The following is a 22,542-nucleotide window of genomic DNA, read 5'->3' on the forward strand; positions in this document are numbered from 1 at the left end:
AAAAAATAATAAGAATAAAAAAGAAACACTTATCCCCTCGACAGCCCCCACAAATCGACATCAGCATTAAAACTATTTATAGCCAGAGTTCAGCTTAATGGGATAATCAGCTGTATTTGTAAAGATATTGGATAATCCCAAATAGTTGATACGGGCACACAGATTTAAAACATTTTCATTAGAGGGGGGGGGGGGGGTCCGGAGGGCGGAGGGGCTTTTTTACACGTCACTCAGCTCGCCGCTAAAGCCTCCCGAGACAATAGAAAAGGAGGCGTACTTCTGAAGGCGGTGGCCAAACATTGGGCCTCCATTGAAGGTGGTGGTGGTGGTGGGGGGGGGGGGGGTTCTTTAGTGGGTGGGGTGATTGTACTTTTGGGCTAATCGGTATTAATCTATAGAAGGGTGTTCAATTTACGGCCCAAGGGCCATAACATATGCTACAGGAAAAAAAAAGGGGAAAAAAGTATGTGTTTCTGGAGGGGGTGAGGGGGGGGGGGATGTCAAACCCCTGACATCTACAACAACCACTATTAACAATAAATTGGTTGTACGTAGAGATTTTCTCGATATTGTTGCTGTTATAAGGAAACATTGTAAGTCCAAATATGGTCACTTTTCCCAAAACCACTATGAGTCCGCCCCGGCGTCCTCTGTTGTTTTTACGTATTATTAATCAATTTAAAGTGTTTAAAATGTCTTGAGAACAAGTTGATCAACACTTTTGGGCGCTTGAACGATTTGAGAAATATCGTATAACAATCCGCGGGCGCCGTGCAGCATTACGTCACCTCAAGATTCAAAGTCGGAACGTTCATTAGAGAATCATGAATGAAAACAAGTTAGATGCATTTGGGTCAGCGTCTTGCTAATGCTTTGGTAAGTTTGCTTCTTCTATTTTTTTTTTTTAATGACATCACTCATGGCTCTCTTGAAAAAGAGCTTGAGAAGATGATGTGATCAACGGTCGTTTGGTTTTTGTCTGATCGGATGTTAGCGAGCGAAATGAGTGATTTGATTAAGGATGGCTTTCGAGTGGTGTTATGTTGACTGAACGATCTTGAATGATGTGAACATGGTACCTTTTTGATTTTCCCGAAACGCAGTCTCTTGGAGATGCAAGGATTCTGCCTCCAGCAAAGACGCAAAGAAACTAAAAAGGCAACAACATTTCCCCCAGTGAATAAAGATAAATCCATTTCAGAAGCAAAAATGGCGGGCACCGCTTTCAAGATTGACAGCTTAGTAGAGATCGCTCTTTTTGGTTCTTAACTATTTGAATCTAAAATGAAGGATCGCATTTAGTGCGTTTTGTGACTTCAAGCTGAAGAATGTCAGAGGCCCTTGCTCGCATCCTTGCATTTTTCGGTATGCGGTCCTCGGAGAAAAGGTTTGTACACCAACGCTCACTTCCCGATGGAGATGAAAAGTGTCGTTGGGGAACAGGAGGAAGTTTGTCATTGCCTTACATGAGACGCAGGCTGCTGGGTGGAGGGGGGGGGGGGGGGGCTCGGAGGGGGGCTTGCAGGGACCACAGCCAGTGGAAGGCATCCAAAGGGATCAGTGAGTCGGGCCTGCTGCCAGTGCCTGGCACCCAAACACGGGATCCCTCATATTCCCAGCAGGGTGGACCGAGTCCGTCAGGTACCAGGACCTGAACATGGACACCTGCCAGAGGATGAGGATGAGAAGAAGGACATAAAGGGAAAGAAGCAAGAGGAATAGCAAAAGGCAAAGGAGAAGCAAAGACACAAAGTGGAGAAAGAGAGGGAAATGAACGTGGGGGAGGATGACAAAGAAGAAGAAGAAAAAGAAGGAGGTGGTTAGGGACAAGAAGAAGGAGAAAATCGAGGAAGGAGCAGAAAAAGGAAAACCAGAAGATGAAGAAAAGAAAGGAGAAGGAAGAGAAGAAGTGGAAGGTGAGAATGAAAAGCAAGATGAGTAGAAGGCAACGGGGAAATTTGCGTTGAAGGACACGCGAAGTGAAGCCCGCCAAGTCTCCCGGGTAGCTTGATGTGGACAAGAAGGTTGCGGCGCGAGACCCCATCCTGGCCGGCTGATAAGATGCTATCATGTGCCCTCTAAGCACTTGAAAGCCACTTTAGCAGATGACTGCGGCCATTAGCACGAAAAGTCAAAGATAGCCGATTAATAGCGAGCAGCCGTATTGATTTCAGCGCTTGCTTCTTCTTCTGCTGTCAATACTTGCGCGCCGCAGACCCCAGCCAGCCACTTTGGTGTTTTGTGGCCCCCTGCTGCTGGTGGGCATGGCCCGGCGCTATCTTTGCTTCCGCAGGCAGGCCCATCCTTTACGAGGCTCGCTCTTATCTGCTGATGTTATTCAATTGTTGCGGGGACAATCTGGCCCATTAGTCCACCATGTTAAATAATGCATCCGCCTTATCTCGTCCCGTACGCGCGCGTGTGTCTTTTTAACATTATTAGTAACCAAGCGGCATCAAAGGCAGCACAACAAACACACACCGAGCCTTCTAATGAAGCGTGCTTTATCTGCTTTTTATGAGAAAGGACAACAAGAAGCGGAAACGGCAGATAAAAATGCATCCGCAGGTCCGATCGATCCAGAGGATGAGGATGGCCAACGCCGGCCATCGGCGCGTACGACCGCGTTGCTATGAGACACCGGCAGAAGGAGAGAAGAAAAAAAAAAAAAAAGCCAGGAGGGAACAGCGAGAGGGAGGATGTAAGGGCGGCGAGATAACCGCCATGTCTTCAGTCACAGATTTACACGGGCCATTGCACTGTCGCTTATCAGTCACGTTATTGAGCGCCGCCGCCGCCGCCGCCGCGTAGCATTAAAAATTCTGCTTAGATTTCACAAAAATCAAATTGCGCAAGGTAATCAACGCCGCTTCCAAATGGATCCACGCTCGTTCTCGCAAAGCACATAAAAAAAAAAAAAACAGGTCTCAGTCATAAGTCGCTATCTTTATTGTACGCTAGCGCAGCAAAGCTTAATAATCGCTCGCACGCATTCAGGACCATTTGCTGCTTTTTGGCTTTACGACTTGTCCGCTCTCGATTTTCTTTTTACTGCTTCATTATCCCGACCATGGGGGGCTTTCAAGTCATCCTGAGGCTGCTCCTCACATGCTCGCTTTCTTCTCCCGCAATTTCCCAACCGACCAGAAATCGAAGTTCCAATCGTGATAGCCCTTAGATTGACCATTTGGAAAACATGCCAAAGTATTTTTGGGCAACGCAAAGGCAAATGCGGGTAATAATTGCCTGAAGGTACATTAGGGTCTTTGAGGGACACATAAGGGTTCTTACAATAGGTCTCGAACCCACAAAGGAGAGTGCTAGATTTGAAGGCCTGTAAAAAGACTTAACTCTTTGACTGCCAGACGTTTTCAGAAAAGGGATGCCATGGATGCCAGCCGATTTAAGCATTTTTGACTGATCTTTCAAGGTCCACAGAAAATTATGTGTTTGGACTATGGAAACACACATACTACCAAATGAAAGATTGGACTCTCATCTTTCATCAGAAAAAAAAAGTTTGTTTCTACCTTATTCTGTTTTTCAGTAATCAACAATAGAAAATGGTTAGTTTCACCTCTGTTTTGAAACAAACGTCTTTTAACGTCTTTGGCACTCCTCCATAGGATTTTACTAAACGTTATTTAACGTTTTTGGCAGTCAAAGAGTTAAGAATCGACCTTACCGTGGCACGCCCCTCCCCGCCGACTCAACGGGACGAGCAGCCCACCCCCCCTCCGACATTGACCGGTCAAGATGAGCTCAATTGCATACACAGTAATGGCAACGTTGTCAGATCTTCCTTGCGATTTCTCACTCAGGTATTTTCAAGACGCCGATAGAGGGGGCTTTAATTTCTTTAGTGAAGGGTATCGTCGCTCGCTCACCGTGCAATGCTGCCCAAAAACAAAGGAAACGCACGTCGCTGTCTGCTGCAAACAGAAGTCCGAGAAAGACACCTCACGCTTTACTCACTTCAACCGGTTGTCAGCAAAACCAAAGTTTTGGGACATTGTTCCTGTCAAGCAGGGTAAGAATGAATTTATATTACCACATAGTTTCAATGCTTTGTTGGCATTGATAGTAAATAGTAGGTCAACAAACGCGTGGACGGTTAGCTACCCGGTTAGCTATCGTTAGCCTTTGGCTAAAAACAACAATGGAGAACATGACTTTAGTGCAGGCACTTTTCTGGTAATTTTGGAGGGACTCAACTGGTCGTGTGGTCTTCCACAAAGTTTGATCCAACGCAGACATTCTTCTTAGTTGTTTGAGGGTTTAGAGAAGGGAATGAACCGGACCCGGTTATCTCTCTTGCACAAGCGGAAGAACAGATGCAAACAGGCATAAGTCGCACGTCCGTTTTGCGCATTTACATACGGCAAACCTGACTGTGCAGTCAAGGTCACAGATTGCCGGTCTGGTGCGGACTGCCGTGAAGGTCATGGGGGTCAGGAATCATCCTTCCCTACAGATGCTTTATGAGCGGTCCGTCGCCGGACTGGCACAGAAAATTGTTAATGGCCCGACTCACATTCTGCATCATGAGTCCCAGCTACTGCCTTCCGGCAGGAGATTCAGGGCCCCCAGAACCAGGCTGAACCGCTACAAGAACTCATTCCTGCCGACATCCATCAAACTGCTTAACAACCGACATTAACTCAGTGCAATAAGATAAATATATCTGGTGCAATGTTGTGTACATACTCATGTGTGTGTGTATATATATATATATATATATATATATATATATATATATATTTAACTCTTTGACTGCCAAAAACGTTAAATAACGTTTAGTAAAATCCTAGGGAGGAGTGCCAAAGACGTTAAAAGACGTTTGTTTCAAAATAGAGGCGAAACTAACCATTTTCTATTGTTGATTACTGAAAAACAGAATAAGGTAGAAAGATGAAAGATGAGAGTCCAATCTTTCATTTGGTAGTATGTGTGTTTCCATAGTCCAAACACATAATTTTCTATGGACCTTGAAAGATCAGTCAAGATGCTTAAATCGGCTGGCACCCACGGCATCCCTTTTCTGAAAACGTCTGGCAGTCAAAGAGATAAATATATAGGAGTGTGTGTGTGTGTGTGTATATGGGTGTGTGCAATGTACTTCTCTACACATGTATACTCCTGTGAAGACTTCTGAGAAGTCTTCTACTTATTGCTGCACTTCTTATTTATTTAATTTTATCTCTTCTATTCTGTTGTTTTCTCTTTACTGTAAACTGCAGCTGGACGGAGTCCAGGAAAAAGTTCCCCACGGGGAAAATAAAAGTATATCGTATCGTATCGTATTTTCAGTAAATTCGCTTCAAATTTTTGAAACAAACGGATGGAAACCGGACTAGTGAAGTCTAGAACTATCTGAAGGATTGTGTTTGGACCGTAGTTCAGGCAGGAACATCCATCTACCTTTTTTGACCTGGGAAAGACACTTGGAGTTTGGTAGGATACAAGATTGTAGATTTTAATTTCTTTCCCTCAACAGGTTTTTGAGCAAAAAGCTAACTTTCTAAACCTATAACATTTCAGCCTCCAAGTCCTAGGTTGAAGGTTAAAACTTCAGCCATAAGAAGATCCCTAGGGTAGAGATGATGCCTTGACGCACCCACTGACATTTCGCCACCGCATGATGCAAACAAAGACCAAGTTTAGCTCTCAGAAGGATCTTCTTGCATCTCCCAAATGTGATCCCCGACGTCGTCCTCGCAGCGGCTTCCTGGCAGCGTCGCTATCTGGCTGGCCTTTCCCCATCGCCTCGTCACGCGGCTCTGCGGCAACCGTTAGCCCGCTAGCGCGCGCTCGCCGCCCAGTCCCCCGCCGGGCCCCGGGCTTCTCCGAAATCAGAGGGCCCGAGCGGGAGCCGGCGCTAATCCGAGCAGCGACTGGAGCTCAGTGTAATCACACGGCTAATTCACAGGCGGACGGCGGCGAGGCAATCCGTGACGGACGTTTTTTGTGGGGCTAAGAATGAGCTCCCCTAGCGAGGCGCGAGGTGGAGGGAGCGGGGGGGGGGGCTTGGGTTCTCGGTGAAAAGATGGCCCGGCCGGCACGAGGCGAGATGCGACGGGAATAGATGAATAGCAGAGCAGGCACTCCCAGATAGGAGCAGGAAGTAAGTGTAAGAAATGTTGGGCGCACTCGGCAAAGAAGAAAGACCTTTTGTGGGCCGCCGTGACTCAATAAGGACCCCTGATGAAAGGCTCCTCATTCATTAGGATAAGAAACCTCTGCCTGCGTACACCTTTTCTCTCAAGGCTGCCATCCACGACACCTTGGGAGACGCGTTCCGTCTCAGCTCAGCAGGCCAAGTCATTACATTCCCGCGCCGGCGGGAATTAACTCCCGCTTTGATTTCCTCATCCCACATCGGAAAACAAGTGGCGGCACTTTGGCGTGTGACCTCGGAGTGTCCTCTGGCCTAATGGCAGTCATCCGGAGAGATGTGGGATTGGGACGCCACTGGACGAGAGCCTTTCGTCTTAATTGTCCGTCAGCAATATTTTGGGGAAGTTTCTTTTCTGGTCAGAAAAACAAAAAAGCCCACGATGGCAATTTGGGGTCGAATGAAGGCACTCCAAAACAAAATGGCAGGAAGTCCATTTTGGATTCCGTCAAGACATTTCGGACAACTGTATGCTTGGGAACGCTCTCTTGCAAAAAAAAGATGGCGTGCTTGAATGCATTTGGCGTGGAGGTACCAAACACGCGCGCACACGGTAGATGAAAACAATGCCACCAAATTGGACTGCCACCAAAACTGTTGGTGGCACCTGCCTGCATGGAGACGTGTTCCCTCTTGTTCTGCCATAGCAACCCTCTCCAGCGTGTAACTGAACACACACACACACACACACACACGGCAGTACATTGAGGAGGAGTGTGTGTGTGTGTATTACCTGTTTTAGTGTGGTGGCCACGCTTGGGGAAGGGGAAAAGGAGGTGGCTGTTAAGGGGGGGGGTTGTGCAAAATTAAGCTGGCTGGCTGACGTTTTGCCAGCATTAAACACACGCACACACTTACAAAAAATGTCTTTTGTTCATGCCTGCCTCTCATTTCCTTTTAATCCTGCAGCCCCAATGAAAGTGTGTGTACTTCTTGCAGAGAATAATAGTGTGTATGTGTGTGTCATGAGTAATGATATGCAGGGAAGTGAGAAACGCACACTTGTGAGATTAGTGCCTTCACAAAATTGGCTGGTGTCAACATCTTTTCTGCACGCACGCACACATCAATAAGGCAAATGGCGTGTGTGTGTGTGTGTGTGTGTGTGTGTGTGTGTGTGTGTGTGTGTGATATGTTTTAAGATGGCAGACAGGATACACGTTGAATTTTAGCGTTGAATCTGGCCTTATTTGTTTCAGCTCGGTTTCCCTAATAAAGTGACTTTAGTGTGTGCACGAGTCGACTTACGTAGTAGTGGGTTGTAAATAATAATAATAATAATTTAAAAAATTAGCGGTGTCAGGCGATTACAATTTTTAATCTCAATAATCGCATGATTTCAATAGTTAAATCAAGATTAATCGCAAATTTTATATCTGTTCTAAATATACAAAGAAATGCATAATAAAATATTTTTTTCTAAGTTTTCATACTCTTGTTAATATAAAAGTGAAAAAAAGTTAAACTAATAGAAATATGGCTGTGTTTTTAGTCATTGATAGTTATTTCATAATAATTCATAAAACTGAAAAAAGTACTGTACTGTAAAAAAAACGTGTGATATTGATTTTTGTTGAGCGCATTTTTTCTGCCACTAGATGACATAATTGCATTTGGAAGGCGTTGGTGACAGCCAAGTGCATTTTTCTTTTCATATGAAGTAACATACAATGACAATGAAGAACAAATTCTGCACATTTTTAAAATTGTAAAATAAAACTTGACCTCAGTCTCCACAAATATATGGATTATTATTAAATTTATTACTGCTAAATTTTGACATGGATGTTTCTGCTGCGTTGCCATTGGATTTCCCCCAGTACAGGCTTTCCAAGTAAGTAAGGTTCTAGCTGGCGTTCTAATCCAGAACCCTTTAACACACACAAGAAAAATGCTGTTCATATTTTGTATGTTTCGGTTCACTAGCTCTTTGACTGCCAAGCATTTTCAGAAAAGAGAACATGTGGGTGCCAGCTGATTTAAGCCTTTTGACTGATTTTGACTAGGGTTTTACATTAGGGTTTCAAATTAGGGTTGGAGTTTCAAACTACCGAGTTTGAAACCCTAACCCTAAAGTAAAACCCTATTTTGAAACCCTAATATAAAACCCTAGTTTGAAACCCTAACCCTAATGTAAAACCCTAGTTTGAAACCCTAACCCTAATTTGAAACCCTAGTTTGAAACCCTAACCCTAATTTGAAACCCTAGTTTGAAACCCTAACCCTAATTTGAAACCCTAATTTGAAACCCTAACCCTAATTTGAAACCCTAACCCTAATTTGAAACCCTAGTTTGAAACCCTAACCCTAATTTGAAACGCTAACCCTAATTTGAAACCCTAATGTAAAACCCTAGTTTGAAACCCTAATGTAAAACCTTAGTTTGAAACCCTAATGTAAAACCTTAGTTTGAAACCCTAGTTTGAAACCCTAACCCTAATGTAAAACCCTAGTTTGAAACCCTAACCCTAATTTGAAACCCTAGTTTGAAACCCTAATGTAAAACCCTAGTTTGGAACCCTAACCCTAATTTGAAAGCCTAGTTTGGAACCCTAACCCTAATTTGAAACCCTAGTTTGAAACCCTAACCCTAATGTAAAACCCTAGTTTGAAACACTAACCCTAATTTCAAACCCTAGTTTGAAACACTAACCCTAATTTCAAACCCTAGGGTTTTACATTAGGGTTAGGGTTTCAAAATAGGGTTTCAAAATAGGGTTTCAAAATAGGGTTTCAAAATAGGGTTAGGGTTTCAAACTAGGGTTTCCAATTAGGGTTGGGGTTTCAAACTAGAGTTTTACATTAGGGTTAGGGATTGGACGATGTGAGTGTAACTAACTAGTCAAGTGGCATTTAAAATGTTCCATTCCAGACCAAGCAAAACCCTGAAATACTCATCCGGTCTAATTTGAGCCATTTTGATATTTGTCAGCAATAATTTGAGCGACGTGAACCGAAACGTACAAAATATGAACATCATTTTTCTTGTGTGTGTGTGCAAGTGTTAAAGGGTTCTGGATTAGAACGCCAGCTAGAACCTTCAAGTGGTGCTAAAGGTTTGTTGGAGAGGTTTGTACATCCCCCTCTTGAGGTGGGTGAGAAGGAGGGGTGAGGTAGAGGGAGGGGCAGGGGTGCAAGGGGTAGGGGTGGTAGTAGGACTTCTTCTTGGTTCTTGTCCCTGACCCGTGTCTAAGTGGCGCTGCAATGTTTACCATGAGGAAGGAAGCTGTCAACTCTGTTTGCTCCCATCTCAGCATGGCGGACCTTAACAACCCCCCCCACACACACACACACTTGTCATCTTTGCTTCTTAAGTTCTGACATGAAATTCTGTTCAGTGACTCCTTTGCCGCTACATGTAAGATGTGTGTGTGTGTGTGTGTGTTTTTGTTACATTATGGGGCCCATATTCCCGGTTTAACAATCTTTGTAGGTACAGACTTGTCCTTGTGGGGACATTTTGGTGGGCCCGCAAGTCCAGACCTCTTTTTGAGAGTCAAGACTTCATTTTGCCGTGCGTGTGTGTGTGTGTGTGTGTGTGTGTGCGTGTGAGCGACAGGCCTCCCCAGCAAAGGCCCAGAGGTGACTGACGGGCCTTTTCTACTTGCGGTTTCGAGTTTCCTGCTGGTGCAAAGTCCAGGGAGCCGCCGCCGCATTCCTGACCAGGTCACGAACTGACCACCTCTTTCACCACAGGACCACCACTCATCCCATCAAGCCACACTCCGGCCGCTAAACACTCCCCGCACTCCCTCGAACCACCAACCAGGTCAAGAAACATCACAGGCCTACACAAACGGCCCTTACTGGATTACAAGTGGAAGGTACACCTCGAGCGGGTATCTGCAAATGGCGGGCCGGGTCCAGAACAAGTCGCAGGTCACAGACTGTGTGTGTAGGCAGCTACAGTCTATTCACAACTACAGTAATAGCCAATCAGACCGTTTTTCAAACATTTTGAGATTTGAAGATTTGCCTTGGAATTTTTATTGACAATCCCTGGGCTTGAGGTCAATTTGGGTTAAGCGCTGGGTTAGGAATTTCGGGACTGAATGAGAGACAGGGTTCGTTTTTGACAGACCGACTACAATTCTGACAGATGATGTAACACTCCCGTCCTGTAGATGGCAGTAAACCGCATGACAACAACAACAAAAAATTTCAAACAATAAATTGATTTTGTGTTAATTTATGTAATTTCCGATAGATATTGTTCTATTCCAGTCCTGTAGGTGGCAGTAAACTACACTGCAACAGCCAAAGAAAACGAAGGTGACTGAAATGATGGCTTGATTTTTGGAAATGAGTGATGTCATCAGACGGTGCTTTTCTATTGGCTGCTGAATTGCCAAAGACTAAAACGAAGGACATTTTCTCTACAATTATACGCAAAATGTAGTTTCAGTTAGTTTTAAATTTTTTTTAAAACATTTTCGTTTTTTTTTTTTTTTTCATTAATGAAAAAGGTTTCTTGAATTTTTGTTTTAGTTATTTTGTTCGTTTTTGTTAGCTAAAATAACCTTGGTGATAAGGTGCAGCGCCCACTACAGGCTTCTTGTGAATTTCGACCTAATTGCATTTTATTCCTTAAGGCCTTTTTGGCTTCCTTTGTCGGCTGGCAGCGTTTAAGATCGTCCACACACACATCACTCGTTCTCACTACAAACACACGTGCAGACACATATAGCGAATAAACCCCTCGCACCCCCAGCAAGCTCACCTCAGGGCCCCCAAGCTCATCAGGCTGTGCCCATCCCGGCAATCTTTATCTGGACGGGAGCAAAAAGGCGGGGAAAGCAGGCGGCGTTTTCCCTGGAATGCGATGAGACGGACGCCGTTGGCAGCCGCACATCTCTGCTTTTTAATTGGCCGGCAGATTAGCTCGCTGACATCACTGATGGTCGGCCGCGGCAAGAGCTCGGTGCGAGGCGCTGATAAGGACGCTGTCAGGGGCGTCGGGGCAACCATTCCCTCGCACCCTTAACCCCCCTCCTTACTAATAGAGTCTATGGTGGTGGGGAGGGGTTCCATGGTGATGGGCTTTAATGCCGCTGTTTGATTTTGTTACATCACGCTACGTCAACAATGAGTGTGTGTCAGCAATAACAGCCAATTGAGCACATCTGCTCCCCATTCCCACCTGAGACCTTGTAACACTAACGATTCACATAACAACAGGGTGGGAAAATGGCTCATTGGGCCCAATTGGGACATTTTCACATAGGGGTGTAGTCACTTTTGTCGCCGGCAGTTTAGAAAACGACTGTTGATTTTAATGGAGGGGACACTAAAACTTCACTGTTATACAAACGCTTGTTGTCAAGGATTTTTGTGGTATCTGTTTTTTAACATTAAAGATTTAAAAAATAGATTTTTTTTGTAATTATGTTAAAAAAATGAAAAATTGAGTTATCAATATATTTCAATAACAAAAATAATTTTTTTTTAACTATTTTCCCATTAAAAAATATTATAACCAGAATACGAAATACTACTAAAAACGCTTTATTTTAATATTTTTTTCTTTCATTTTTGTCAGTTAAAAAAGGACAAAATATATTAGAAAACTTGGCATCATTTTTTTATTTAATTAATAGTTTGAGGTAAAAACGTAACAAATACAGACACAATTTTATAGTCTGATGTAGCCTAATTTTGTATCCCAATAATACAGTATTTCTGCTGATACAGTATTTTTCCTTAAAATTACATATATAATAGGAAAAACAAGTTCATTCATAATTTGACGTCAAATGAGTGATTGAGTGTTAAGTGGTCATTAACTACTAAAATACAAAAAAAAAAACAAGAAGAAAATTTAAATTAAAAAAATGTGTTTGATCGAGTTTCTTATTTTCATTTGAACAAAGTAGGAAAGTTTTTGAGACTGAAGGTTAAAGTCAGTGTTAATGTGTGTGGGAGGAATGTGTGTGTATGTGCGGGTGTAAGAGGAGAGCACCCCCCCCCCCCTCCAACCCCCGCCTGCCTCCTCACACCCCCATTAGGTCCGATCTCCTCCTCCTCCGCAGGCCAGAGAACAATCATCCTGGCGTCTGATACTTCCTGGCCGGCAATAATTAGCCCACCTAATTAAAACTTAATTGCCGGCCTCTCCGAACGTCATCTTAAATGAGCGGTGGGAGCCGGGCCGGGTTGCGAGGGGGGGGGCCGGGGGCCGAGGCGGGGGCGTGCGCCTGCCGGGATGTTTGTGTGCACCGCAAATTGGTTTATCCCTATCAGATTCCTCAGTGGCTGGCCCGGATCAGCGCTCAGGCCGGGCAGAACCAGAACCGAGGGGTTGAGGGGGGGGGGGGGATGGCGGGGCTTAATGTGATGTGGGGGCCAGACAAGCCTAATGAGATCTACTTTTAAAGAAGTGCAGCAGGCGGGAGAAAGTGATGGAAAGTTGGAATACGAGGCTTGGGAAAGACGAAGCGGGGTAGTTGGGATGGGTGGGGGTTGGGGGGGGGGGCAGAGATAAGGAAGTTAGGCCCCTCTGCAAAAATCATCAAGGCTGAATGAAAAGAGGAAATGCGGCGTTAATCGTTATGGCTTCTCATAATTGTTACGATTCAATTTCATAATTGACTAATGGCCAGCTGCGGCCCGCATTACGCACACGTGCATCCATCATCGCTGCGAGATGGACGCCACTGATAAAAGGAAGAAAAAAAAAAAAAGCATCAACTCTACTTCCTGTCTGCGTGCCCAAAACTTCCTCCTGGACACGACAGCCAGTCAGAAACGTGAAGAAAGTCGCAACAATGGTAAAAACAGGTTCAAAACATGTCAAATCTATTTCAAACAGACAAGAGCACGCCAAAGCAACAGGTGGGCCGAGAACCACAGAATGAGTCCATTTTGGGCCAATCAGAAGCAGGAAGAAAGTCACTTGAGGAAAAGACAACAAAAACGGGAACTGGAGGGAAAAAAAAACATCACAAAACACAAACATTAACATGCCAAATCAACAGGTGGCGCTAAAACCAAGAGTCAGTTTTAGCCGGAAGAAAGTCAACAAAAATGGAAAAAGGAGCTCAAATATTTGAAACAATCTCTTTTGAAAAAAAAACATGAAAAGAAAAATGAAGTGGTGCTAAAACCACTAACTAGAAGTTTATTTCTGGCCAATCAGAAGCCAGTCAACAACATTAGTGAACGCACATTTTACCTTTATTTATGTGTTAAAAATAAAAGACGATAATAAAAAAAAATAGGTCAACCGCCCAAAAGTGCAGACAGGAAGTTTGACGCAAACAAAAGTCTTTGGTGGAGGTAATAAAAGACACCTCGTCACCAGATAAGTTTAGATCAAAGGAGTCAAACTTGAATAATCTCAATAATCCAATTATTCCTTCGTGAAATCAACACACACATGCGTTTAGTAGATAAGGAAGCCGGTAAGAGCCTTTTTGCCGCCGATGACGCTGGATTATTCATGACTCAGGCCTTGCCGCCATTTTGTTTCACGCAGGTGTCTCGGCAGACGCGTTCAAGATGGAGATAGCGGCGGCGGGGTTAAAGTTTTCCCGGGCGATTAGGACAAGATGACAGGTGACATCCATAAAGGGATTACGGCGCCCTAATCCGGCCTTTGTCGCGGCGCCGATAAACAGTGCGGCGTGCTCGGTTGAAAAGTGAACACGGGCGACACAAATAACTTCCTAATGCCTCCTTTGTGCACCTGCTCGGCGCGCACTTCCACACGACCACCGAGTTCTCCTCCTCGAGTGGCGTTGGGTGAAAAAGTGGAGAGGAAACACCGCCGCCGCCGCCGCCGCCACCGCCTTTGGCGCGCAGCTGTCGTTTTGTGGTGTCATTAGACGCACACACGCACACCTGTACACGCCACACAGACGGGACAGACCACCAACTGACAGTCTGGTTTGCGTGCGAGTACGCGTGTTTTAACTGTACTTGTTTTCATTTAAAAGCCAGTTTTAAGAACAACGTTTAATATCGGACAGTCACGCATCTAATTATCTGAATACGGAAAGCCACAGCGGCAGCAACATTTTGGTGTTTGATTTTTGTTTTGTTGGATTTGATGCGGTCGCCGCAACATCAATGCTAATTTGTTAGCGCGTGCATTGCGCTAGCATTAAGCTAGTGGACATTTTGGTATTGGAAAGCTTAAAAAGTGCGTTTTCGATAAGTTGAAATGCACACAAAGAGGGCGAAAACTTAGGAGTGTAACGACAAAAATGTCAACGTGGAAGTGATTGAAGCGCTTGGTGGTTAGCTTGCGCTGATGACGGCGGAGGCGTGTCCCCCCCCCCGTGGCTTTTCCCTTTCTTCCCCGTCACATCTTGCGATGGCGCATTTCACACCGGCGCTTTCATCAGCCTCCATTACCTGCTCATCGACGCCTCCCCGCGCTTTCTTCTCGCGTCCTCGTGGAAATTGCCCGCTGCGTCGACAGGGGTGAGATCTGAAAGCGCGAGGAAAAAACGAGGGGAGGGCGTTAGGCTAATGACTTCATTTTCATGTAGAGCTCGCTGATACAGCTTTTAAAAAAAAAATCTCCGTTTTTTTTTTCCCCCGCAAAAAAAAAAAAATCTGACCTGGATCGTTTTCAGACGACGATCAAAACAAAACGTGATCTTTATATCTACTGATTACATCGAGCAAATCTTTACAGTTGGCTAATAATAATAATAATAATAATAATAATTCATTTTATTTAAAGGCATCTTTTTGGGCACCCAAGGACACCGCAGCAGTACAATAAAACAACAATAACCAGCAGAGAATAAAAAATGTGCTACAAGATGCCGAGCAAAGCACTACTTTTGTCTTAATGAAACTCTTGAGTTCACTCCAATGTAGTTCCTTGGCACCAAGATGCCACAAGATGGTGCCAAGCGATAAACACATGACTCTATTCCTTCCACGATTATTTTCAGTTTCTTAGCAGGAATTGAAATTGCTTTTTGAAAATGGTAAAAATTGTTGAATATAGCAACCACACGTTAACAATTAGCAACTAAACTAGCGCTTTGCTGCTCCCACCCATGTTGTTAGTTCCAGCAGTGCACAGCAGCAAAATATACTTTTAAAAAAAATATATATCATCCTGACACATTTGAAATAATGGATACATTATTTCATATTCATATAGATTAGGGTCTGAATGATTAAAGATTTTTTCCCAGTCAACTATAATGGAATGGAATGAAAGTAGAGGCAAAGTTGATTAATCGATGACATCATTGATATTTTTACTCAAGAAACAGCAGTCCCTAAACCTTTTAGCACCACTGACGTGTTTCATGTGAAGACATTTTGACAGACCGGCTAGACACAAACAAACAAAAGCATTTTAGTGGCCACTTGGAAGACAAAATGCCCAAATTTGTAATCATCAGTCAGTGTTGCCAACTTGGCGACTTTCTCACTAAATCTGGCAACTTTTTTTTTTGTCAAAAGCGACTTTTTTCTGGTGTTCTTTAGGGTGTTTTTGACTCACTTTTTGCCTTTCCCACGGTGTTATTCCTCCCTCCTACTGCATCCATTACTATTACATGCAAATTGACAATTATGCAAATTAGGCAATGATGTCATTTAGCGACTTCAGGACAGCCAATAGCTACTTTCCTCACTGGGGAGTTGGCAACACCGCCAAGTAACAAAATGAGTCTACTTCAAACTTGCGGTACAATGTGGAGTCGTAAAGACAACTCGGATCGGTTCGACACGTGACTGGCGATGAGTTGTCTCGTAGCTTTAAACATCGAAGAGGAATCCAAAAGTCGACCGATCGACGAGTCGCTCGAATTTCTCCTGCGGAAGTGGCTGCATTGATGTGAAATAGACAATTTTGAGGAAGGGAACGCGTTTGCCAGCGCAACACAAACGGCGCGCTTACACACCTCCTCTAATAATCCGCTAATCCGGTTTATCGCGGGCCGGCGACGCACGAGACGAAGCCGACTCGCAACAGCCGCCTCCCATGTGCGGCGTCCAGATACGCCGCAGCAATCTCCACTTGGCCGTTTCCTTGAATCAGTTACACGTCCCAATCCAACATCAAGGTCTGTTTGTGTGCAAAGAGTCCGGCTAAGCCGCGCGCACTCGCGGATTTCCAAATAAATTTGGTGCTGCCTGAACTTTTTGCTCGTACAATAAAGAAGAGAGAAGCACTTCCTCTTGAATGTGCGAAAATGGGCGAAAAGAAGGAATAATCGCAGATGATCCGGGCTTTGCCGCTAAATGTATATTTGTCATACGACTTGTCGCCGATGCCGATTCTCTATGTAACGCGTAGACGCAGCCGTTAATCGCCGCTTCTCATTTGCAGAGGGAATTTTTAACCTTCTCACGGGGTTGCGGAGAGAATTTGCGACAAGCAGAAAATAGGTTTGATGGAGGTTTTTTTTTTTTTTTTTAAAGCGAAGTGCAACAAACGCACACTCAAACTGCCATTTAAATCCATAAAGCTACCCATCAGGCACGATTATTCGATTAGAACGTTGGCAATGGTGTAAAATTGGATCAATGAAACATTTGTGTGGTGTCCAAATGGCGGCATTACTCATTCAAGCACGAAAAGGTTGCTGCCTAAACAGGCTGTCATCAACAGAAAAAAAATCTAAATTAAGGCAAGATTTGGTATGTTGGACTTTATCAGCTGAAATAAGCAATGTTGGAAAATACAACTATTTGCGGTTAATGGATTTCAACATACTTGGTGCCTAAACGGGATGCCATCAAAACAAACTAATTATAGTGAGGTGTGGGGTGCAACTTATCCGGCTGAAATCAGCACAGTTGGACATACTGCAAATGCAAGAACTGCATTTGGGTGTAAGAGTGGAGAGATTTCAACAAACTTGCCGCTTAAACGGGTTGCCCTCAAAGCAAATAAACACCAGAAATTACTGACATGTTTGGTGTTTAAATAAGTTCAATTCAAATACCTTACATACTCTATTTGGGTGTTTGGATGGATTCAACCAGTTGGCCGCCTAAACGGGCTGTGATTTATGCAGTCATGATAAGAGCAATTCCGACGACTAATCCAGCTGAAACAAGTCGATTTATAATACTTATTGTAATCAATAAGCATAACAGTGTCAGTTTCAATCAAATGGGGGCACTATTCAGTCATGCCCGACGAGTATCCTGACTAAATTAGCAGCCATCAACTAAATAAAAAAGACAGAAATTTACGTGCACTTTGGCGTTTCCAGCTGGAATCATACAAGTTAGAATGCTGTACAAGCTCTATTTGGGTTGTGGTTGATGGAGGCGGGGGTCCTTTTTTTCTGCGTCCAGGAAGCCCACGTTTGAGGAAGTGTTGTGGGTTCGATTTCTCTCATTTCCCTCTCAGACGCTCCCGCTGCTGTGAGCGCAGGAATGTGGGCGGCGAAGCAGTTCGCCGGACACTTCCTGGCTCCAAGGAACAAGACGTCGGATGCGGGGAGGGGGTGAGGGGTTTTTTTTTGGGGGGGAGGGGGGGTCAGCTTTAGCGCACAGTCTCACTGAGTCACAATCATGTGTTCACAGGTTTAATGAGTGAAATTTCAATTAAAGAAAGAACTAGTTTGCTGTCTAAATGAGCTACATTAACAAGAAAATCATTAATTGCCAGTTAGATTTCTGCCTAAACGAGCAGCCACCAAAGCAAACAAGAGTTGTATGAAATACACATTTTTTAGGAGGTGGGTTGTAGTGCTCAAACTTTATTTTTAATCCTAAATTTAATTAAATTAAATTTTTGGATTAGTTTGATGCCTAAACAGGCTGCCATCAAAGCAAGCAAGAGTTGGTAAGCAGTGCAGAGCCCATTTTATTTTATAACTATAAACAATTTATCATGAATTCATTTACATTAATTGTCTACATTAATGTATAACTTGCTGCCTAAATGGGCTGGCTAAGCAAAAAAAAAGTCTACAATACAATACATGCACTTTAGTAGTAGGCTATTGTATTCCGGCTGTATTTATATTTGTGTATTAGAATTCAATTCTCATATCGTTTGCTGCCTCAACAGGTTGCCATCAAAGCAAGCAAGTTGAAATAAAGACACACCAGACTCGTTTGAAAGTGGGCAGTCCTATGACGACTATATTTGCAATCAGAAATTAAATACTCATTCCAAGCTAGTTTGCTGCCTAAACGGGCTGCCAGCTAAGCATTTTAGCACACGTGCTCACGAGGCCACAATTATACTTGAGATACTTTCACAAGTTTAATAAGTGAAAAGGAGAAGGCTGTTAAATACAGCACACAGACCCATCTAAGCTGACATAACCCTATTACACACACACGCACACACACACACACACACACACACACACACACACACACACACACAGAGTCATTTCCCGCAATGGCCTCCGTCTTGGCGGCTTAACCCAATGGACTGGTGCGGCCGCAACCCGCTAGGGCACAAGGGTTTGAAGAAGCGACGGGGGTGGTTGGGGGGGCGGGGTTGTTTGGGGGGGGGGTGCACAGGGCCCAGAGGAGCCCTCGTGCACATGGATTGTATTTGGGAGCCTGAGGCATGAAATGGAATAGCTTTAATCTGTTATCACCTGCAGGGGGGGCCATGGGGGCGAGGGGGCTACTGATGGACGCCAAGGCTGAGGTGGTGGCGGAGAAGTGATGGGCCTGGTGGTGGTGGGAGGCGGTGTTTAAGGGGCACGGCAGCACAATCCCTGCTGGTAAATGAAATATCAACCAGCAGGGACTGATAGTGGTATTATTTTTCTTTTTCTTTTTTTTTCTGCCACACACACACGCACGCATGCGCGCACACACACACACAAACTGCCAAGTCGGGTATAAACAAGTACTCAGTGTGTGTCAAATGTTTGTTAAGCAAATGATGGAGAAAAAGTAAAGAAAATGATGTTATTTCATGGTGAAGTCACGACCATAATTATTTAGGCTACTCTATTTTGGAGTTGGGGTGTCCTGTATTCAAAGACCACAATAGTTTGCTGCCTAAATGGGCTGCCATCAAAGCAAACGAAGAGTTGGAATACATACATTCACTATTCTCAAGGTGGTTATTTACAATCTTAAATTTGATTTCATTCAATTCCTGATGAGTTTGCTGCCTAAACGGGCCTGCCTTCAAAGCAAATAGAGGCTGTCTCATTGGCTACTGTACTTTTAGTATTATTTTTGATTCTGTTCTAGTTATTTTTTCAAGGATGATTCAATTCAAGTCCTGACTAGTTTGTTACCTAAACAGGCTGCTGTCAAAGGCAAGATGAAAAATGTGGATACTGTTTGTTCTATTTTGGAGGTGGAGGTTGTTCCTGTTCTAGCTACATTTACAATCATACATGAAAATAAATGCCCGACTACTTTTTTTCCCTGGATTTTCTTTTAGCTGACGCCACGACTTCCTGTTGAGGAAGCGGACTTCTTCTTTGAAAAGGCTGAAGCGCTTGAAATGATTCCTAGTGCAGCGAGCTGCGGCGTAGGAGGGGGCTGACGTGCCGAACACGGGCGGAAGTTGTGGCTTGAAAAACACAGTTTTTTTCTTTGTTTTTTTGTTTTTCACAAACTCCACCCGTGTGCATCCTGGCCTGAAGCTTTATTTTGAAAATACAAAAAACAATGCTTGACAAAATCCATGGACAATTTGGCGACGCAAACATGCTAACTTGCTAACTAGAGTACTAGCAGGAAAACACTTTTGCGCAATCCGAAAAAAATGCTATTAAGTGTTTTTTTGAAACTCCCTTCCTGTATGTATTAAAACCTAAACATACTGATCTGTGCATGGACGATGGAGGAGGAAGTGATTGGTCGCCGGCTACAAGGTGTGCCTCTTTTTTCCACCAGTCACATTATTGCTTTACGCTGGCAGGGCTCTAAAAATAGGTGTGGTGGTTGGGAGCCTGACGCACGTTTGCAAACTTCTCACCCACACACACACACACACACACACGCAGCGCCAACAGATGTGCCACACGCACAAATATTCCATTTCACACGGATTTTAGCCTCTAAAGGTTTTTCCGAGATCCAAAAATAGTTCCGATGAGCGCAGGTACTCCAGTACTCGACACCTCATGCCAACAACATCTGCCCAGTATCTCGTGTCACTCATAATTTGAGATACGAGTACATTGAGTTATGAGCTCAGTCGCATTTTTAATTAATTTCATAAGTCAAGGTTAATGTACATGAAGAAATCCACATTGTTCTGTGACAGAGCTCATCAAAAGCCAGCAGATTTACCTTGGTCGGGCTAACGAGGCTAATGCTAAAGCTAGCCGAGCACCGAGTGATGCACTTGAACTTGATGGAAGTGCAATGTTAAAAGGAGGCTTTTGAGGCTGCATATTTATTTATTTATTTTTGCATTTATTTTCTGCACAACGTGGAAGTCAACCCCCGCCACCCCCACACACACACACACACACAATTATTATTATTTTTTCAATAATATGTTCTATGCAGCCCCACTGGTCTAAACATGGTATTCCGGTTAATATTGCATTAGTGGAATACGAGTTAAGCAGCAAGTCACCAGTGACTAATTGCAGGATTACGCTAATGAGCTAGCGCGACTCCCGTCTGTCATGATGTCGACGACAAGGAAACCGGTCGGCATTCCTGGAAACGGCGAGCGCATAAATGTTTGTTTGGGTTTGTGCGAGGGGGGAACGAGTCGGCGTTGTGACGCTGACACATGATTGACAGGATGGCAGGAGGAGGGGCGGGGCAATAGGTGAAACTTACTGTCCGTAAAGGTGTGATGCCACATTTGTTAGCGCAAGCGTGTCGACAGAAAACATGTCAGACGCAATCACAACATACCGGAATGTTCTGTGTACATAAGATGACCTAAGTCAGACAAAAGCTTGCAACCAAAGTACATTTACTTCACTTGATGTATAACATAGTTGGCTATTCATTGAAAAATTCACCAATTTGCAGCTTTCAAGTGTATTTTCTATTTTTTCTCCAACGCTCAAAAAAAACCTCCAAAGCCCAGCCCAAATAGCAAAATACAAAATTGGTGTCAAGGAAGTATATTGAGCAATACATCATGACTGAGAGACAAGTGTGGGAGTATTTTTCCAAGCATTAAGTTCTACAGAGATAATAGATATAAATCTTTTTTTTATTTTACAGGGACAGTGTTCCCTCACTTTTCGGTGATATGTTCCACGCCCAAAAGGTGAATTTCCGCAAAGTAGACGTAGAAGGTTTTTTTTTCTTCTTCAACTCCATCACCTTAATGAGCTCATGTTGCAGAGCCATGTTGAACTTAATTGCCTTCAATTAACTTGTTTTTGTACTTCTCCTGCAGTGCACTGAAGTTTTTTTTTTTTTGGGGGGGAGACACACGCCTTACTGTGGTCTGTTCTAAAAATAGCTTACCAGTGATGAGACGCTAACACTCAACATTTTTTAAATTTCTTAATTTTATTTATTCTATATTTTGATAAAAATATAGAATATATTGTGTTTAATGAAAAACAAATTACTCAAATATTACCAAAAAAAAGGACAAAAATAGCAGCATAAATGGACGCAAATAAAAATCTGCAATAAGTGAACTAGGAAATAGTGAGAGACCGCTGAAATATGAAATGAAGTGCTTCCTCTTGTGGGGAAAAAATCAATTTAGTCAAAATATGCATTTAAACATGATCCTGAATAAATGATCATTTCAAATGTTTAACATAAAATGAGTGAAAATGTTTGGGTTCATGACAGTTGTTTTGCGGGAATTAAAGTAAAGAATCACATTTCTTAATCCACTTGATAAAAGTCTTAAAAAACATTTAGTTTGATAAAAAGCTCAAATAAAGCAATGAAATGAAAAAGCAGCCGGCTAAGCTAAAATGCAAGAGCTAATAAAATGTTTGCACATGTCTATGGAAACTTCCTTGGTTCCATCCCGGCGTACGCAAAAAAAAACCTGCCACATCCGCGGAACGTCGTTCCCACGAGGGGGCCGGTGGGGGTGAAGGGAAAGACGGCAAACCGGTTCAAACGTCGCTAGCGCGGCAGTTTGGCCGTGCGGGCCGCTTGCTCAGCGTGGCCAGTTTGGAGTGTCAACACCACTCCAAGTGTGAGAAAGGAAAAAAGTGTGCGATGTCTTCTATTGTTTTGGTTCTCAGGCTGACAGAAGAACCGTCGGGTTTGTTTGATGATGCAAAAAAAGCCCCGTGACCGTCACTTGGTTCTTTTGAGGGCTCGGTTTGTAACTTAAAGAAATCTTAAAATGGAGCCCTTTTAAGTCAAGGTACCACTGCATAAATGTATCAATGAATCAAAAACACAACAAAATGGTTCATAAGAAAGTAGTCATTTTTTGGGTTGTGTTTTTTACATTGATTTGTTAGTTACGAGGGCCCTAACTTGTGAATCTTTAGTTAGGAACCTTC

The 22,542-nt window shown here is 43.6% G+C and overlaps 1 protein-coding gene across 3 annotated transcripts in view; it reads right to left on the minus strand.

Annotated features, from left to right (window-relative positions):
• The window catches only part of LOC144035331 (peroxisomal succinyl-coenzyme A thioesterase-like), a 116,408-nt gene that overhangs the window by 78,484 nt on the left and 15,382 nt on the right, over positions 1-22,542 (minus strand). For 2 of the 3 annotated variants that reach the window (XM_077544937.1, XM_077544941.1), the window contains exon 3: positions 14,531-14,606. The exons of the other annotated variant lie outside the window; for it this stretch is intronic. The gene's annotated coding sequence lies outside the window, so the exon portion shown is untranslated. The remainder of the gene's footprint in view (positions 1-14,530; positions 14,607-22,542) is intronic. 3 annotated transcript variants of the gene reach the window in all.

Source organism: Vanacampus margaritifer, chromosome 15, assembly GCF_051991255.1.
Source record: "Vanacampus margaritifer isolate UIUO_Vmar chromosome 15, RoL_Vmar_1.0, whole genome shotgun sequence".
Classification (NCBI taxonomy): domain Eukaryota; kingdom Metazoa; phylum Chordata; class Actinopteri; order Syngnathiformes; family Syngnathidae; genus Vanacampus; species Vanacampus margaritifer.